General features: G+C 44.7%; 1 pseudogene; it reads left to right on the top strand.

Annotated features, from left to right (window-relative positions):
• Nucleotides 1–16,164: 16,164 nt before the first annotated feature.
• On the top strand, nucleotides 16,165–17,030 carry LOC132651394 (pro-adrenomedullin-like; annotated as a pseudogene).
• Nucleotides 17,031–17,375: the final 345 nt, after the last annotated feature.

Raw genomic sequence — 17,375 nt, 5'->3', positions numbered from 1 at the left:
GATATTTATCTTTTTACCCTTTTCCAGAGTTAAATCCTGGGTTAAAGCAATCAATTCAGCCTGCTGAACAGAAGTGCCCTCTGGCAATGCCTGGGCCCATATTACCTTATGTCCATCTACCACCACTGCCTCTGCCTTTCTCTTCCATTCTCAAAAAAACTGCTCCTATCCATATAGTATGTCACCTCAGCTTTATGAAGAGGGTGATCTCTCAAGTCCTTGCACCATCCCTGTTCCTTTGCTAGAACGTGCAAACAATCATGCTCCAGGGGCTGGATTTCTAGATCCGTAAATAAGGTGGCAGGGTTTAGCTCCATAGCCAGTTCAAAGGTGACTCTATCATTATTCAAGTGCAAAGCCTGGTAAGGTGTCATGCAAGTGTTCGTGAGCCAGCAATCAGGTGGCTGCCTTATGACACTCTCAGGGGCATGAGGAGCATAGATGGTGAGGTCCTGTCATAGAGTCAGTTTGTCTGCATCTTTTACTAGTGCCACTACTACTGCTATTATTCGAAGGCAGGTTGGCCATCTTGCCACTACTGAATCAAGCGTTTTGGATAGATAGGCTACTGGTCTCTTCCAGGGTCCAATTTTCTGTGTTAGCAACTCCTTGGCCATTCCCTGTTTCTCAGCCACATAAAGATGGAAGGGTTTGGTTACATCAGGGAGTCCCAATGCTAGGGCCGACATTAAGGCTTGTTTGATATTATCGAATGTGGCTTGTTCATCCTTTCCCCAGATGAAAGTCTTTGCCCTTTGTAAGGGCATACAGATGGGCTGCCATCTTGGCAAATCCTGCAATCCACAGCTGGCAAAACCCTGCTGTACCTAAAATTTCCCTCAGTTGTTTAGTAGTCCATGGAGGGGGAATATGAAATACAGTCTCTTTTCTAGCCTCTGATAGCCATTTCTTTTCCTCTCTTAATATATATCCCTGATAACTGACCTGTTTCCTGCAGAGCTGGGCCTTTATTGCTGATGCTCTATATCCAAGGTCACCCAGCTCTTGTAACAGCTAGTTGGTGGCTTTAAGGCAGGTTTCTTTACAATTTGCAGCTAATAGAATGTCATCCACATATTGGGGAAAAGTTACCTGGGGATTGGTGGCCCGGAAGTGTGCCAGGTCCCAGTGTAGGGCTTCATCAAATATAGTAGAAGAATTTTTAAACCTTGAGGAAGTTGAGTCCATGTAAGCTCACCTGAGTCCCCTGAGTCTGGGTCTTTCCATTCAAAAGCAAAAATGTCTTGCCTGGTAGGGCTGAGTTGGAGACAAAAAAATAAAATGTGTCCTTAAGGTCCAGGACCATATACCAAACCCTGTCAGGGGGAGGGGAACTCAACAGGTTATATGTGTTGGGTGCAGTAGGGTGTAAGTCCATGACCTGTTTGTTAACTTCCCTCAAGTCCTGTAGGGGTCAATAGTCATTGCATCCAGGCTTCTGAATTGGCAGCAATAGAGTATTCCAGGCAGAATAGCACCTTCTGAGAACCCCTAGATCAAGGAACCTCTGTTTGTGAGGGTGGATCCTCACGGGTTATCTTAGACATTGGATATTGTTACACCGTGATTGGGGTAGCCTGAGGCTTCAGCTCTATCAGAACTGGAGCTGTTTCTCTGCTTTTCCTAGGCCATCTGTTTCAGCCCATGCCTGGGGAATCTCTGTAGCCACCAGTCAATGTCTTTTTCTGGACTTACCACCTTTTCAGAAAGGCGGCATTCATCTTCCAGTTGAATTGTCAGTACATGAATGGGATCTCCTTTATTGTCTGTCAAATGTGGGCCATCTGGTCTAAAATGGATATGGGCTCCTATCTTAGTTAGAATATCTCGCCCTAACAGCGGGTATGGGCATTCAGGGAGAACTAAGAATGAGTGGTATACCCGGTCCACTCCAACGTCCACCATTCTTCGGGTAATCCATGAGTATTGTTTACATCCAGTGGCTCCTTGGACCGATGATTTCTTCTTTTTTAGCTTCAAAATCTTGTAACAGAACAGAATGCTGGAAGCCAGTGTCCACCAAGAAGTCGACTGGCTTCCCGTCCATCTTAAGGGTTACCCTGGGCTCTGGGTAAGGGGTCAAACTCTTTACCCCCCTAATCACTGTCATCATCCAGGGTTAGGACCTGGGTCTCCAGGGCTTGGGCATTCGGTTTTTCTGGCTTTTTCGTCCTTTTAGGACAATCCTTGATCCAATGTCCTTTCTCCTTGCAATATGCACACTGATCCTTAGACAGAGGGCCTCCTGGAGTCTGGAGGGTCTTAATCTTGACAGCAAGGATTTTGTCAAGGTGAAGGGTGCCCTCGTGTGGCCATTCAACCTGAAAAGTAGGCCACTCTGAGGAACAGAAAGTTTGCCATTTTCCCTTCTTAACTTCAACTGAAATGTTATGTGCCCTATATCTCACCTCTGAGAAATGATCAAGGGTGAGGGATAAGGGTGTAGTCACAGTTTGTCCCATAATAAAGTCGTCTGTCAAGAAAGTCAAAGAGGAAACACAGATAGAGACAAAGAGAACGAGACAGACAATTAGACAAGGACGCCCTTGAGGGTGGTACCACAGAACTCTGATTGAAAGGCTGCCTGGCGGCAGCCATCTCTAACAGGAAATAGATGGTAGGAGGAGCGTCCCAATCCTAGCCTCCCAAACCGGAGCATCCTCCAGTTCCCAGTCAAGTGATAGTCTGATACGTCTGTCTATCACAATGAATGATCAGATGACTAAAAAAAGGTCTAGATAGGCGCCTAAACAGAAACAGATTGGTAAGACAGAAACAAGCAAAGCAAAACAGAAATTAGACTAACCTGTTTTGAGCTCAACCTCCGAACTCAGTCTGATGAGGGTTGGGGAAGGGGCACGCCCTTTCCTGGTCAAACGCACCAAAAATGTAAGGCCTGGGGTCTCACAGCTCAGGAGTTCAAGATTGCGCCCTTCCCAGAAATCCCCACAGACCACGACTCCATGCAAAAGCAAGAGTTTTTTGTTTGTTTGTTTGTTTGTTTTTTGTTTTTCCAATCGTGATACGGTCACCCCTCCAAAGACAGGAGACGACCCCAAGCATGCAAAGCACAGGATTTTTATACTTAAAAATCTGGCCACTTTTGCTCTATACATTGATTGGTCAGCAAGAATAGCATGAAGATAGTTTACAGCTAGTTGTTTGCAGTTTTTGGCCATTTGTGAGTTTTCTCAAAACAATTCACCCTGCCGTTATTTTTTAAAACCTATCTCAGAGCAGTTCATCCTGCCTTTTGAGAGCTACGTGGCTCTGGCTTTAATTCAAAGATGGGAATAGTCACAGCTGTTTTTTATTTTACAGTTGTTTGCATTCTCAGGTGGTCTCTCAGATGGAGATGAAGAGAGAGAGAGAAGGAGACAGCAGGACATGATAGCGGAAGAGAGAGAAGGGGGCACCCCAACAGAGAAGGGGGAGAGCGCAAGAAGGCAATAGCAAGAGGGCGAGAGGCCAAGAGAGAGACAAAGTGGGCAGGCAGATCCTTTTAAGGAGCAAAGCAACCACACCTGCCCTCCCTGGCAGTCAACACGTAATGACATCACAGGTTGCTAGGAAAGCCAGAAACAGGTGCCTAAATACTAAGAGTTGGCATAGGCCTTTAATCCCAGTACTCTGCCAGGCAGAAGCAGGCCAGTCTCTGTGAGTTCAAGGTCAGGCTGGTCTACAGATCTAGTCCAAGATAGCCAAGGCTAAAAGGAGAAACCCTCTCTCAAAATACCAAAATATTCATATGTATAATTAATATATTCTCACTAAATATAGTAATATAAACCAATATATTTAATAAATATGTTATATATTAATATATACATTTTGTTTTAATCATATGTATATGTTTCAATTTATGTTTTAATCATATAGATATATTATTGAAATAAAAAATCTGAGCCAGGCTTTGTGGCACATATCTCTAATCCTGTCTCTCTAGGAGACACAAGCATGCTGCTGTGTAAGTTCAGTGTCACCCTGGTCTACAAAGCAAGTCCAGGACATGCACGGCTAGAGAGAAACATTGTCTAAAAAAACAGGCTAGATGTGTGGCTAGATATATCTGAAATCACATAGTGTGACAAGGCTATAAGAAAGTCTTACGAGGCATGGTGACACACATCCATAGTCCCAGCACTTGAGAGGCAGATGAAGGTAGGTCTCTGTGAGTTCAAGATCAGCCTGGTTTACAAAGAGAGTCCTGGATTGGCAATGATGCACTGAGATACCATGTCGCAAAAATAAAACATTAAATTAAATTTAAAAAATCAAAGCCTGGATTGTTGGCAAATGCCTCTAATACTAGCACTATGACTGGCAGAAGGAAATGGATCTGTGTTAGTTTAAGGCCTGCCTGGTCTAGAAAGTATGACAGGTCAGTCAAGGCTATACAGAAAATCTCTTTCTCAAAAAACAATATCCTGGGATGTAAACAAAAAAACCTTCTAGTATCTGAAGGTTGTTTCTTTTTTTTAACTTTTAAAAAATTTATGTTTTTGTAAATTACAGTTTATTCACATTGTATCCATGCTGTGGCTCCATCCTTCATCCCCTCCTTTATTCAACCTCCTAACTTCCTCCTATTTCTGTCCTAAAGTCCACTGATATGGGAGGTCCTCCTCCACTTTCATCTGACCCTAGCCTATGAGATCTCATCAGAACTGGCTGCATTGTCCTCTACTGTGGCCTGCTCCCCCATCAAGGGGAGGTGACCAAAGAGCCAGACACTGAGTTCATATCAAAGACAGTTCCTGTTCCCATTACTAGGAAACTCACTTGGAGACTGAGCTGCCATGGAATATATCTGGGCAGGAGTTGAAGAGGTTCAAGGTTATCTCCATGCATGGTCTTTGGTTGGAGTATCAGTCCCAATGCTCTCCTTGTGGAACTCCTGCCCCCTCAAAAGTCTTCCTTAGTCATCAGGGAAATACAAATCAAAATGAACCCAGGATATCACATTACACCTATCCGAACAGAAAAGATCGAAAACTCAAGTGACAACACATGCTGGAGAGGATGTGTGAAAAGGGGAACACTCCTCCATGTCTGGTCGTGATGTAAACTTGTACAACCACTTTGGAAATCAATGTGGTAATTTCTCAGAAAATTAGGAATAGTGCTACCTCCAGATCCAGCTATACCACTCCTAGGTATATATCCAAAATTTGATCAAGTGTACAACAAGGACATTTGCTGGACCATGTTTGTAGCTGCTTTATTTGTAATAGCCAGAAGCTGGAAACAACCCAGGTCCCACTCCATTGAGGAATGGATATAGGAATTGTGGTACTTTTACACATGGGAATACTACTAAGCATTTAAAAATAAGGAAATCATGAAACTGGCAGGCAAATGGTGGGATCTAGAAAAGATCATCCTGAGTGAGGTATCCCAAAAGCAGAAAGACACACAGGGTATTTACTCACTCATAAGTGGGTATTAGACATATAATACAGGATAAACATACTAAAATCTGTACTCCCTAAGAATCTACTAAAAAATTTTTTTTAATCTGTTTTTCATCATAGCCTTGGAGGAAGTAAATTATTTACCATGTTCACTTATAACGTAAAGGAGGAAGTCACCAATTGTGGTTGTGTTCTATATTTTGAAACATTGGAGTAGGTACTGAAGTTTGATGTATGTGTATCAAATCCAATCACAGAAGTTTATTAGGTAAATCTGTTATTCTTTCTGTGGCTGCTGTTGATCTAATGCATTTCCACTTGCTGATAGGTATTTTTCTGCTGAAAAGTATAGAATGGGATTCCCATCATCTATGTGATCCATTGCTTATTTATACCATGTGGTATGTGATCATGCTTTTCAATGAAGGGCCTCTGAGAAAGCATGGTGCTTTTGTTTTTCATTTTCACAAATTCCTTTAAGATGTTTGTTTTCAAGCCTGATTTGGATGTCAGTAATTAGGCAAAGCTGCATTTGAAGTCTTGATTCTCATGTCAGCTTTCTGAGTACACGTCCAAGGGTGGAAGATGTTCCCCCAATGTGTTCTATTTTTACCAACATTAATGTTAAAATGCTTAATAGTGTATATGTATGTATGTATATATGCATAAATATATATGAATATATATATACACACATATATATGTTATTTGAAGTTCCATTCTTCTTATGTTCCCATTAGTTACTACATGACACATAATGTTGAAGTACTGCCTTCTGAGAGAATTATCTAGAGGTGCTGAATAATGTAACAGCAATGATATTTATTTCAAAACAGCATGTTGTGTGTGTATGTGTAATCTGACTATGGGTTCTTAGGCCATGACAAATGTATGAAGACTTGGTGACAGCTTTGTGGGGTTTATTTTAGTCATTGTTATATGTTCAAAGTCATGTTGCCAGTTTTGCTTACCACAGACATTCCCCACTGAGTTCATTGATACTCAAATAAACTTAATTGAAATATTACATCAGTAAAATATTGTCTTCTATCCAGATTATAAACCTATTGTCCTATAAGGATGGAAGAACATGAAATAATAATAATAATAATAATAATAATAATAATAATAATAATAATAAATGCTATTTACATATTAAAATGATATAATGCTGTCATTTTTTTTTGGAATGTGTTAGTTCATTCTTAGGAGTAAAGACTTATTCATAAAACTGTCTCAGATCTACAAGTGAATGTCAGAGAGTTGTCTCAGTGGGAATAGTTGGTTGTTTCTAAGCCTGATGATTTGAGCTCAATTTCTGGGTAGCCAATATTACTCCTATAGAATTTTTCTAATATTTCTATACTTGGGCCTTTGTATGTACAAATTCACACACCAGCACATACATAAATCATTTTTAAACCTAAATAAGGGCCAGTTCTTTCACTGGTCAAAAGACTCTTTGGGTTTCATGTTGAAAACTCATATATGGGATGTAAACAGATAGTAAACAGCAATAAGTTGTCCTCTCATGGCACATACATACTCAAACATTTTTCAATGGATGAAATTAAAGCAAAGGAGAAAACCCACTTACTGACAACATCAGAAATGATTTTGCAATTGTAAATAAATGTAGAATTTGAAGACTTATTACTGTTCATTAAAAGAAAAAAAATGTTACCTGTGTACATCTTATTTTATCCATTCATTCCTTGATTCAAGAATAAGTCATTAAAAATATCTTAGCTTTGCTCAGAGATGCATCCCTGTCATCGTAGACCTGGGAGTCCATGGAAACCTAATCTTTCTGAGATTATGGTCAGCTTGGTACACACAATTAGCTCTCTTTTGTGTTTGTTCGTTCATTTATTTGTTTGTTTTTAGGACAAAATTTCCTTGTGTAGTCTTGGCTGTCCTAGATCTACTTTGTAGACCTGGCTGGCCTCAAATTCAAGTCTCTTCTTCCCTGAGTGCTGGGATTACAGGTGTGTGCCACCATGCCCAGCTCCAAAACTGAGTTCTAAAACAGGCATGGCTATGTAGAAATATCATGTATTTAAATGATCCCCCAAAATGTACTTTGTATCTCAAATTATAGGTTTTTTCCCCCTCAGGGATAGTGTCCACAGAGCTGCGTCCTGGTACTGTTCCTGTTCCTGGTCCTGGTCCTGGTCCTGGTCCTCAGAGCCTAGCTCTTGGCCCAGCTGTGGCCCCCAAATTCTGCTGTCAAGCACTGGCCCTGATGGGCTTTTTTTTCTGGGGCTCAATCTATCCCAGTAGACCCCCTGCACACCAACTACACACCTGGCAGCATCTTCTATAAATGAATGCACATGCCCAACTTGCAGAAAACTCTCGACAAAAACAGGCTCCATACCCCTTGGCTAAGCCACCTACTGTGGGCCGATGGGGAGGCCCCATCTCTGAATACATCACTTAAGTTGAGTAAGCAACACCTTTTTAATAATAATAGTATGAAACCAACAACAATAACACAAGAGTGAAAAACAGCAATTTAAAAATGTATAAAATTAAGGGAATCTTTTCTCTAAGGGGAGCAGGCGCAAGGTGCAGTTCAGCCGGCAATTGTACCAACTATAGGTCTACCTCGGGCAGCGAGGACAGGGGATTGGGTGCCCCCAAGTGCACTACAGTGGAGAAAACAGTAGCTCATCAGCCAAGTCCACAAGGACCTGTGCATCCTCTGATACTAAAGCCAGAGGTTTCACTGGTCCAGCTTCTGGCAAGACTGGGGATCCTGCAGCCATGGGATCCAAGAGCTCAGCATCCTCTTGGGGCTTAGCATCTGCCCCCAAAGCCAGGCTCCGTTTCTCCTGTGCCACCAAGGTGTCTTGCATGGGCAGCTCTGCAGTTGAGGTCCCAAGTAGCCCTGGATCTGAGCAAAAAAAGGGGTGAGCCATCATCTGGGATAAGGGAGCAGCCTGAAGGCACGCAGAATGGGGTGAGCTAACCCAAGATGGCCTCTCCATGCCAGAGAAGGCACAGTCCCCTCTCCTACCTGCAGGACAGTCAATTTGACAGTCTTCCTCCTCTGCTTCCTTGGCCAGAGCTTCAGGACACTTCCCCTGTGGGACACGGGGTTTGAATCAGCTGCTACCTCACTAGGCGCCTCCCTCCGGTCCTCATCCTCCTCCTAATTCTCCTCCTCCTTCTCAGGCTTCAGCTTATCTAGGGCTTATCCATTACCCGGAGGATCTCCCCAGATTGGCAGTCCAGCTCTGCAGTGGGCACATGGATCCTGGCATAGTCCAGCAGCCGTCTCATGATGGCAAGGTCCGGGGGCCCCAGAGAAATCCTGGGAGAATTTCTGCAGCCACTGGGACAAGAACGAGAAGATGGCACTGTGGGTGAGAGCAGGGCAAAGGGACACTGTGTCGGGAGTCTGGCCTCTCTTTGGAACTGTGGGGGGGCATTGGTATCCCCCAGGACCTTTCCTTTTTTGTCTCTCCCTCTGCTGATCAAAACCTAGGAGCCCAGTGGGAAACCTCTGTCCTCTACCAGCAGGTTAGGTCGTGAGGACAGTCCCTAGGTAGAGAACCCCAAAGGTGAGGCTCCTGGCCAAAATTGGCCCTCCACCCTGGCCTTAAACGCCCCTTCCTGCTCACCTCCCCCTCCACCCCAAGCCTACTCATGTCTTTGTCTGCTTTTCCGCCTGAAGGATCTATACCTGTGACAGTTCACGGGGGTGATACCCCTACTGCCCCGTGTCCCCAAGCCACCCAGACATCTAGAAGGAACTATTAGAATCTTCCCAGGGATGGGTGTGGGGGTGCTAGGGGCTCCATCCATAACAAACACCGCAAATGGGGTCCAGAATCCTTTACACAAACGGGGAAAGGTCGCTCAGGGCATGAGAAAGGGTGGTGTGTGAGATTCCCTGGGGAAGGTGAATGGCACCTGTGAGAGCCCCACCCTGCCACAATCACCCATGTTTGGCCATGTCACTTTAAGGGGTCTGGCCTGGGACTCAGGCTGCTGGGACTCACACGTCCGGTTCTGTGAGGGCACAGGGCATTGGCCCTGGGAAACAGCAGGAGAAGATCTGAGAGCTGGCTAGATCCCTGGTGGAACCACTCTCCTGCCTTTTCAGCATCAGGTCCAGAACCAACCAGATGGTGGCAATCTTTGGATAAAGGGCCAGAAGGTGGGCAAATAGGGAATCATCTGCTTCAGATAGTCCATGTGATCATTGCTGAGCATGAGGATGCCATGAAGGAAGGCTCACTACCTTTCGCTATGAGGAAGGACCAGGGCAGGAGGGAGGCTTTAAGTGTGCAAACCCCGAGGGGCACCAATGACCACTTTCCCTACACCTAAGCGGGAAGCAGGCATGAAAAGCGTTCCTCAGTGTCCCAACAGGAACACTCTTCCAGGCTGCGATCGCGGTGGATGGGGGGTGGGGTGGACCAGAAAGCTTCCCTGCTGCAGGACAGCCCTGGTTACCTTGGTCTCCCAGTGGGGAACAGGCCAGAAATGTGTCAGGGAGCGCACCACATGTCTCCAGCAGCGGCACAGGCGACCACCGCTGTCTTCTTTGAGACCTGAGCCCGTGGAGGTCTGGAAGCAGAAGAGACTCATCTCTCCAGCTCCTTTGGACCGGCTGGTCTGTCCAGGCTGCTGTTGCTGCTGCTGGCCTCCCGTTACCTGGCAACCAGGGTTCCGAGTTCCATCCGGAACCGGGCTGAGGAAGCGTGGTCACTTCCTGGAGTCACCCTGACAGAGCCTCCCCATCCTGGGCTCTCCCTGGGGACCACCAGCCCTGCAAGCTCTGCTGATTAAACCATCAACAGTTCCAGAGAGAAATGATGGAGAAGTTGCCTCCCGTCACCACTAGAGGGCATAGAGGCACATGAGAGGGTGCAAGGATGAAAAGAACAGCAGCAGCAGAGAGGGATGGCTACCATCCCTCTTTAATCTTTTATTATTATTATTATTATTATTATTATTATTATTATTATTATTATTATTATCATTCCTTTCTTCTTCCCTAGTATACTGCAAACAAATTCACCTTCTTTCATCTCCCCTACTGAACTAAAATGTTCTCATCTCTCAGCCTTTGAGAGTATGTAAGTTCTTTATCTTTTCTGGGGTGTTAGGTACCTCTTGCTTTCCGTTAGGTTTCATAGTAGAATTTATAGTGATGTATACATTTCTATGCATGGTCTATAGGTTTGATTATGGTGGATTAACCCACAAGGCTGTAAGCTTATAGAGAAAGAATGGTGTTTTCATGAATCATTTTCTGTGTGTTCAGAATTTAGCACAGTATTGGGTACCTAATTCACAATAACTATCTGTGGAAGGACAAATAACCTTTTAATCAGTAAATTCCTTTAATAAAGTCTTCATAATCTGATAGTAATACAGAATTCCCACCTCAAGGATGGGAGCATATAGCATTTTATTTGTTAATGCCAGCCATTGGGCCACCTGTAAAAATCATTTCCTAAATTCTTTTTCCTGAATTCTTGTTCTGTTACTGCTGTTACTAGGACAGCCTCCTCTATGCCTGTTGCCTTCTCTGTGTTCTCTTTAATTTATCCCATAACAAGATACTTCCTTTAAGCTTTAGTGAGCTTTAGCATCTGGCTTCATTATATCCAAAGACTATTTGTTTCTGCCTGTTTTGTACAGAAGGCAGGAATACAACTCAGAGGTAGAACATTTGCTTCACATATAGGAGGTAAGGAAGGAGGAGGAAGGGGAGGAGAAAAAAAGGAGCAGGAGAAGCGAAACATTGTTTTTCTTTATGCAGATGCACTTCCTTCAATACAGGGGTTAACAGTCTTCTTGTCTCTGCATTCCAAATAAGGTAGAAATTCCAGATACAGCAACAGTGATACTTATTTGGTGTTAGTTTTTAACCTGGTCCTTCTCCTGACATTTACTTTGTAACTGCTTTATATGTATTTGGTTTTATGTACATGTTCATTTTCTGGGAAGAATAATTTTTTTTCATTAGGTTTTATGAGAAGTCATATCCTCAGAAAGTGTCCTGAGCTTTTAATCCTACCATACTTATCCCTAGGAGACCATATCTTCAAAGGTGATTATATCCTCTTTGTACATCATTTGATGTTATGACTTCAGGATGCATCTCAAACCTTGTTTTCAAGAGAATGTTATAAACAAGTCTTAAACTTAACAGACATTTGTGCCTCATGAAAAAATTTTCATCATAAAATGTCCTGTCTGAAAAGAAGATCTGAGAACATTGTAAAATGCACTCTGTTACTTTCATTTTAGTCATTAACATTATTAGTACTATTTACAGTTTTTCATTATTTTGTTAGAGACCCAAATATGATGACTCTGGTGTAAGAGACTGTGTACACACTGTTAACTAAAAAAAAATAAAACCACACATTCAAAACAAGTAAAACCTCCAAATATTGATAAGAATTAGGTTTAGATTTAGTGCCCAAAAATAATTCAGTTGAAATGTGGGAAAGATATTGAAAGACAATTATTCAGCAAGCGTTTAGAGTATATATGTAAATATGATGAAAGGATGTACACATAAACACAACCTAAGAATATAATATAGGATAAACCTACTAAAATCTGTACATCTAAAGAAACTAATCAAGAGGGAGGACCCTGACTAAAATGCTCAATCCCTATCCCGAAAGGCAAAGAGGATGGACATTAGAAGAAGAAGAAAACAAGAAACAAGTTAGGAACCTGCCACAGAGGGCCTCTAAAAGGCTCTGCCCTGCAGACTATCAAAGCAGATGCTGAGTCTTATGGCCAAATGTTGGGCAGAGTGCATGAAATCTTATGAAAGAAGTGGGAAATAGTAAGATCTGGAGAGGACAGGAACTCCACAAGGAGAGCAACAGAACCAGAAAATTTGAACACAGGTTTCTTTCCAGAGACTCATACTCCAACCAAGTACCATCCATGGAGATAACCTAGAACCCCTGCACAGATGTAGCCCATGATAGTTTAGTCCAAGTGGGTTACATAGTAATGGGAAGAGGGACTGCCTCTGACATAAACTTATTGGCCTGCTCTTTGATCACCTCCCCTGATGGAGGAGCAGCCTTACCAGGCCACAGAAGAAGACAATACAGCCACTCCTGATGAGATATGATAGACTAAGATCAGAAGGAAAGAGAGGGGAACCTCCCCTATCAATGGGCTTGGGAAGGAGCATGCATGAAGAAGGAGAAAGGAAGGTGGAATTAGGAGGGGAGAGGGGTTATAGGAAGATACAAAGTGAATAAAGTGTAGTTAATAAAAGTTAAAAAAATAAAAAATATTTAACATAAAAAAATAAATAATAAAAAAATTCTTGAGCACACACACAAAAGGTGGAATTTCATTAAGCAGGATATTTTTTTTTCCTTTTTGTTTTCTTGCCAGGAAAAGTTTGAATATGTTTCTCCCCTCTCCTTTTTTTTGTTCCTGTCCCCTTCCACTCCTGCCTTCCTTGCTCAGTGTGAATTTACAAACATTGCACTTGAATGGATGCAATTCTGATTCTGCGAAAGCATTGCCAAAAGGACCCCTGAAGCCTCACTTCTAAACCTTGAACCCCAAATGCATTCTAGCTATTTTTTTTTCTTGCACTGGTGATGCAACTCATTTTCTGGGGGGGGGTAGATATCCAGACATGGTGAATTCCTCATCTACCCCTCCCCTTTCCCCATGCTTATGTCCTTTAGCACTTTGGGAAGCACATTGACAGAGGTTCCCCACCCATGCAAACCACAATCATACATGTGCTTTCTAAGATTTTCTAACAATTTTTTTCTAGTTTCCAGTCTGTTATCTTGCCTAAAAAATAATCAGCTTGGTTCTCAGGTGACAATCTCTTAAGTGCAGCCAGGCTAATAAGGCAAGTGTCAAAGCACTCAGATGGGTATTCTTCGCACATTGCCAGTAAACTGGCACAGACCCAGGAGCCCAGCGGAGTCAAGCCTTCCCCATTTGGGTTCAGTTCACTTCCTTATTGAAGCCACCTAAGGCTCAAAAAAAAGTTTGAGGGATTGAAGGTGTAGCTCAGTTGATAAGAGGCAGAGCAGAAGGATCAGACATTCAAGGTCATCTTATAGCTCTTTAGTTTCAGGCCAGACTAGGCTACAGAGAACCCTATCCAAATAATAATAATATTAATAACCACAATACGTTTTATCTAAGAGCATATTTGGCGATCATTGTTCGAAGCCAGAGCTAACCTCAAGTCACCTACTTTCCTCAGAGAGGAAGCAAGGAGGCAACGAGGTCCGGCCTGGCAGGACTTTCTGCACATAGAACCCTCAAGATTGGTAGAGGCTGGAGAGAGGAGTTCAGCTTATGAGACATATCCTGGCTGTGAGCCAACATCTGGCTGTCCTTGACTTGTATAGACTGGCCCAGGGAAATGAAAGTAAGACCTGATGTGGCTCAGGCCCAGATGGAAATTCATGACAGGTAGGTCACATCCTCAGAGAGACTGACAGAGGGTGCATTGACAGTTAATCCAGCGATGAAGTGAAAGGAAGGGCGAAGAAAGGACAGAAGCCAGACAATCTATAGTGAAGATGGTGCAGACAAACCACCACCTTAGTGGGGCTGCTGCATTGACTGTCATGGGACCCAGAAGGCCCTAACGAGGGCCAGTTCATCAAGATGTAGCCCTTTCTATATCCATATCTCAAGCCCTACCAGAAGCAGAACCTGGAATCTGTCCCCTGCCCCAGGTGGAACTCAGAACTCCTCTTCTAGGAAGATTCCCAGAATAAGTAACCTCAGTGCAGCCATTTATCCCCTTGGTTCAAAGTTCATGGTTTATTCTGGAGAGTGATAACTGGGCTGAGCCAGCAGTGCTCAACCCAGGCCTTGCTTTGAGCAATGTCCATGGGACACAGTGGCCAACTGGCTTTGTGTGTGGTCTCAGATCTGGTAGGAATGTTGGAGATCTGCTGGCCAGGATATGAATCAGACAGAGCTTATCTGTGTCCAGATCACTAAGACTTGAGGCTAGCAGCTGGGTAGATCATATCTTTAACTTCAGGGACCTTCTAGGAAACTTGCCTGCAGAGCTATGCCTTGTTTCCCTATTTGGCTCTAGAAGGGAAGAAAGTGAACTCAAGGATCCATGAAGATTACAAATCAGAGGCAAAAGTGTTTGAGCTGATTCATCATGAATTAGCACATACCTCTGGGTGGGGGCAAGAATTTTCTTCTTCACCCTTGATGAGAATGTTGACCCCAGCCAGAAAAAATACAGCCCTCTCACCCACAGCGCTGTCTTTCAAGTTTGGGCTCTAAAGCTTCCCACCTTTAGTATGACTGGGCAATATACTTCCAATCTTTGAACTTTACTTTGATACATGAGAACCCCAGTTCGGGAGCATGTATAAGATCAAAAGAGACAGCAAGAAGCACACATGTAGTACTAGTGTTCTCCCTGTCAGTCAATCCTTATGTTTGCAAATGGGTGAATGAAGGTAGGCCAATTCTCAGGTCACAGCCTTATAAGGATATAGCATTATGAGGAAAACAGAACTATCTGTCTTCCTAATTTTGGCTATTCCTGTATTTCCAAATAGGAATGTGAGTTCTCAATCTTCAGATAACTACCCTCTCCAAACCCTAATTTTCAATTCAGCTGTTTCCAGCTTTGCCCTTATTATGAAATCTTGCTAGCCAGGACCTAACCCTTCCAGGTATACTCTGCATGAAGAGGTAGGGATCAAGGCTCAGCCAGGTGCTAAGCTGGCAGGGGGCAAGGCCCATTTGAGGCCACAGCTCCCCAAGCCTAAGGTCTAGGTTAGCCACGTGTCCCGCCTGTCCCCCAGTTCTTGCAGCTCTATCCTGAAAGCGCAGACCAGCACCCTGGGGTGTAGTCTCTCAAGGAAAAGGATTCCTCTAACCCAAATTGTTCTGGCTTTCTTTTCCTTCTCACTGCATGAGCCCTAAGCCAGGAAATAGGGCAGCGGAAGTCCTGCACCAGTCTAATCTCTCGACACCGATCTCCGAGATGCCTGGCCACAAGGGACCTCTACCCTTACCCCTATACCCACAGGCAAGCTTCTGGGCAGGCCTTATCTTAGAAGCCAGAACGCTGGAGGAAAGAGAAGCCTCCAGGGCAGAGCAGGCCCTGACAGCCCCTTAGTGTATAAAATGCTGGGGCTGGCTTTGGCTGTTCAGTGGTTTATTGGGGACACTAGGCAGGAGAGCTCCAGCGTTACCGCTCCTGGTGTCTCATCGCAGTGAGTCTTGGACTTGGGGGTTTTGCCAGGTTCAGCCAGACATCTCAAACTTTCTCCTATTGCTTGACAACTTACTCCTTCAGCAGATAGGGACCACTGTTCTCCAGCGTGTTGGGGAGTGGGGTGTGGCTTTGCCAAATCCCCAAAGCTTGGAGACCTGGACAAGTGGATCCCACAGGGATCCACTGTAGAGCACACCTCATGTCCCAGGTCTAACTCATGCACCCTGCTCTATCTCACCTGAAATCTGTGGGCCAGGATCCTAGGACTTGAGTTGGAGACCTCTGGAAGCCTGGCACTCTGGCTTCCTTTGCTTTGCTTGTCACCAACCTGACCAGCCCAAAAGCCTCTGGGTGCCTCTCTGCTCCAAGAAGAGAAAATCAGCAGAACCAGGCAGAGCGCCGCCAAGATGCTCCCCCTCCTGCCACTGCCCTTCCTTCTGCTCCAGGGCTGTGCAGCTGGCCCGTTTGAAAACCCTCAGCTTCTTACTCCTTTCCAGGGTATCTGAGCATCTGCACAGAATGAAGCTGGTTTCCATCATCCTGATGTTTCTGGGTTCACTCGCCTTTCTAGGCGTGGATGCTGCACAGCCAGAGGATGTGTCCTTGCAGTGAGTTTGGGGCAGTGCTTTCTTCAGTCCTAATACATGGCAGTCATGGAACAATGAGTGATGGCCTGGAGGGGTTAGAAGGAAGTGGAGATGGGAGCTGGCCGGGACATCACTTGAACTCTAGCCAAACACACCTGCTTGTGTTTTCTAGGTGGGATAAGCTGGCACTAAGTAGTGGAGAGATGGAACTGCAGGCATCCAGCAGCGATTCCTCAGAACTCACTGGTGGGGAGACAGTTCCTATGGAGACTTTTGTTCTGGACCAGGAGAAGGAGAGCACATCTAAAACTCCACAAGCCAGGTAACTACACCCTCTGCAGAGGATGTGCCCTTTCGACTACCCAGGCCCCGGGAGGATTGTCCAGGCCAGACTGCAGCTCTGGTGGAGGGAGCAGGTCCCAGGTCCCTCAGGTTCTGTTTGGCCCTGGTCCGAGGTGCTTAGGGCCAAAGCCCTGGTTGGTTAAGTTTCAAGTGTCCTTCCTTCTCTGCAGCACTCCAAGCTCAGCCCACTTTCGAGTCAAACGCTACCGCAAGATGATGAACCCTGGCTCCCACAACTCTCGATGCCGCTTTGGGACCTGCATGTTGCAGAAATTGGCCCAACAGATCTACCAGTTGACAGACAAAAGGAAGGACCCTGTTGCCCCCAAAAACAAGATCGGCCCTCAAGGCTATGGCCGTTGATGCCGGCGTTCCCTGCCGGAGGTCCTCCAGGCCCCGTCTGTGATGTCCTCCCAAGAGCAGACACAGGCAACCGCAGCCTCCGGGACCCACTGAGTCATCCCTAAGCGCTTTAGGATTTAGTTAAGGGTGGCAGCATTGAACAGTTGGGGTACTTTCCCTTTGGCACCTGCTTTGCACCAGGGAGGACTGAGACAAACCTGCAGAGATCTGCCTGGCTGCCCCTAACGGAGGTAGAGGAACCCAAGATCAAGCCAGGCTCACCACACACACTGAGAAGTACAGACTGTTACTCTTCGGGCAGGGTTCTGAGCCGCTGCCTAGCCTGCTCACAAACTGGTTTCTCACGGGGAAAATAAGCCTCATTACTACTTGAACTTTCCAAAACCCAGTGAGTAAAAGTGCAATGCTTGTTATACAAAAGTAACTGTCATATTTAAG

The sequence above is a fragment of the Meriones unguiculatus genome (genome assembly GCF_030254825.1).
Source record: "Meriones unguiculatus strain TT.TT164.6M chromosome 13 unlocalized genomic scaffold, Bangor_MerUng_6.1 Chr13_unordered_Scaffold_66, whole genome shotgun sequence".
In the NCBI taxonomy this organism is placed as follows: domain Eukaryota; kingdom Metazoa; phylum Chordata; class Mammalia; order Rodentia; family Muridae; genus Meriones; species Meriones unguiculatus.
Note: the sequence above shows the minus strand (reverse complement) of the source record. Positions and strands in the feature narration are given on the sequence as shown.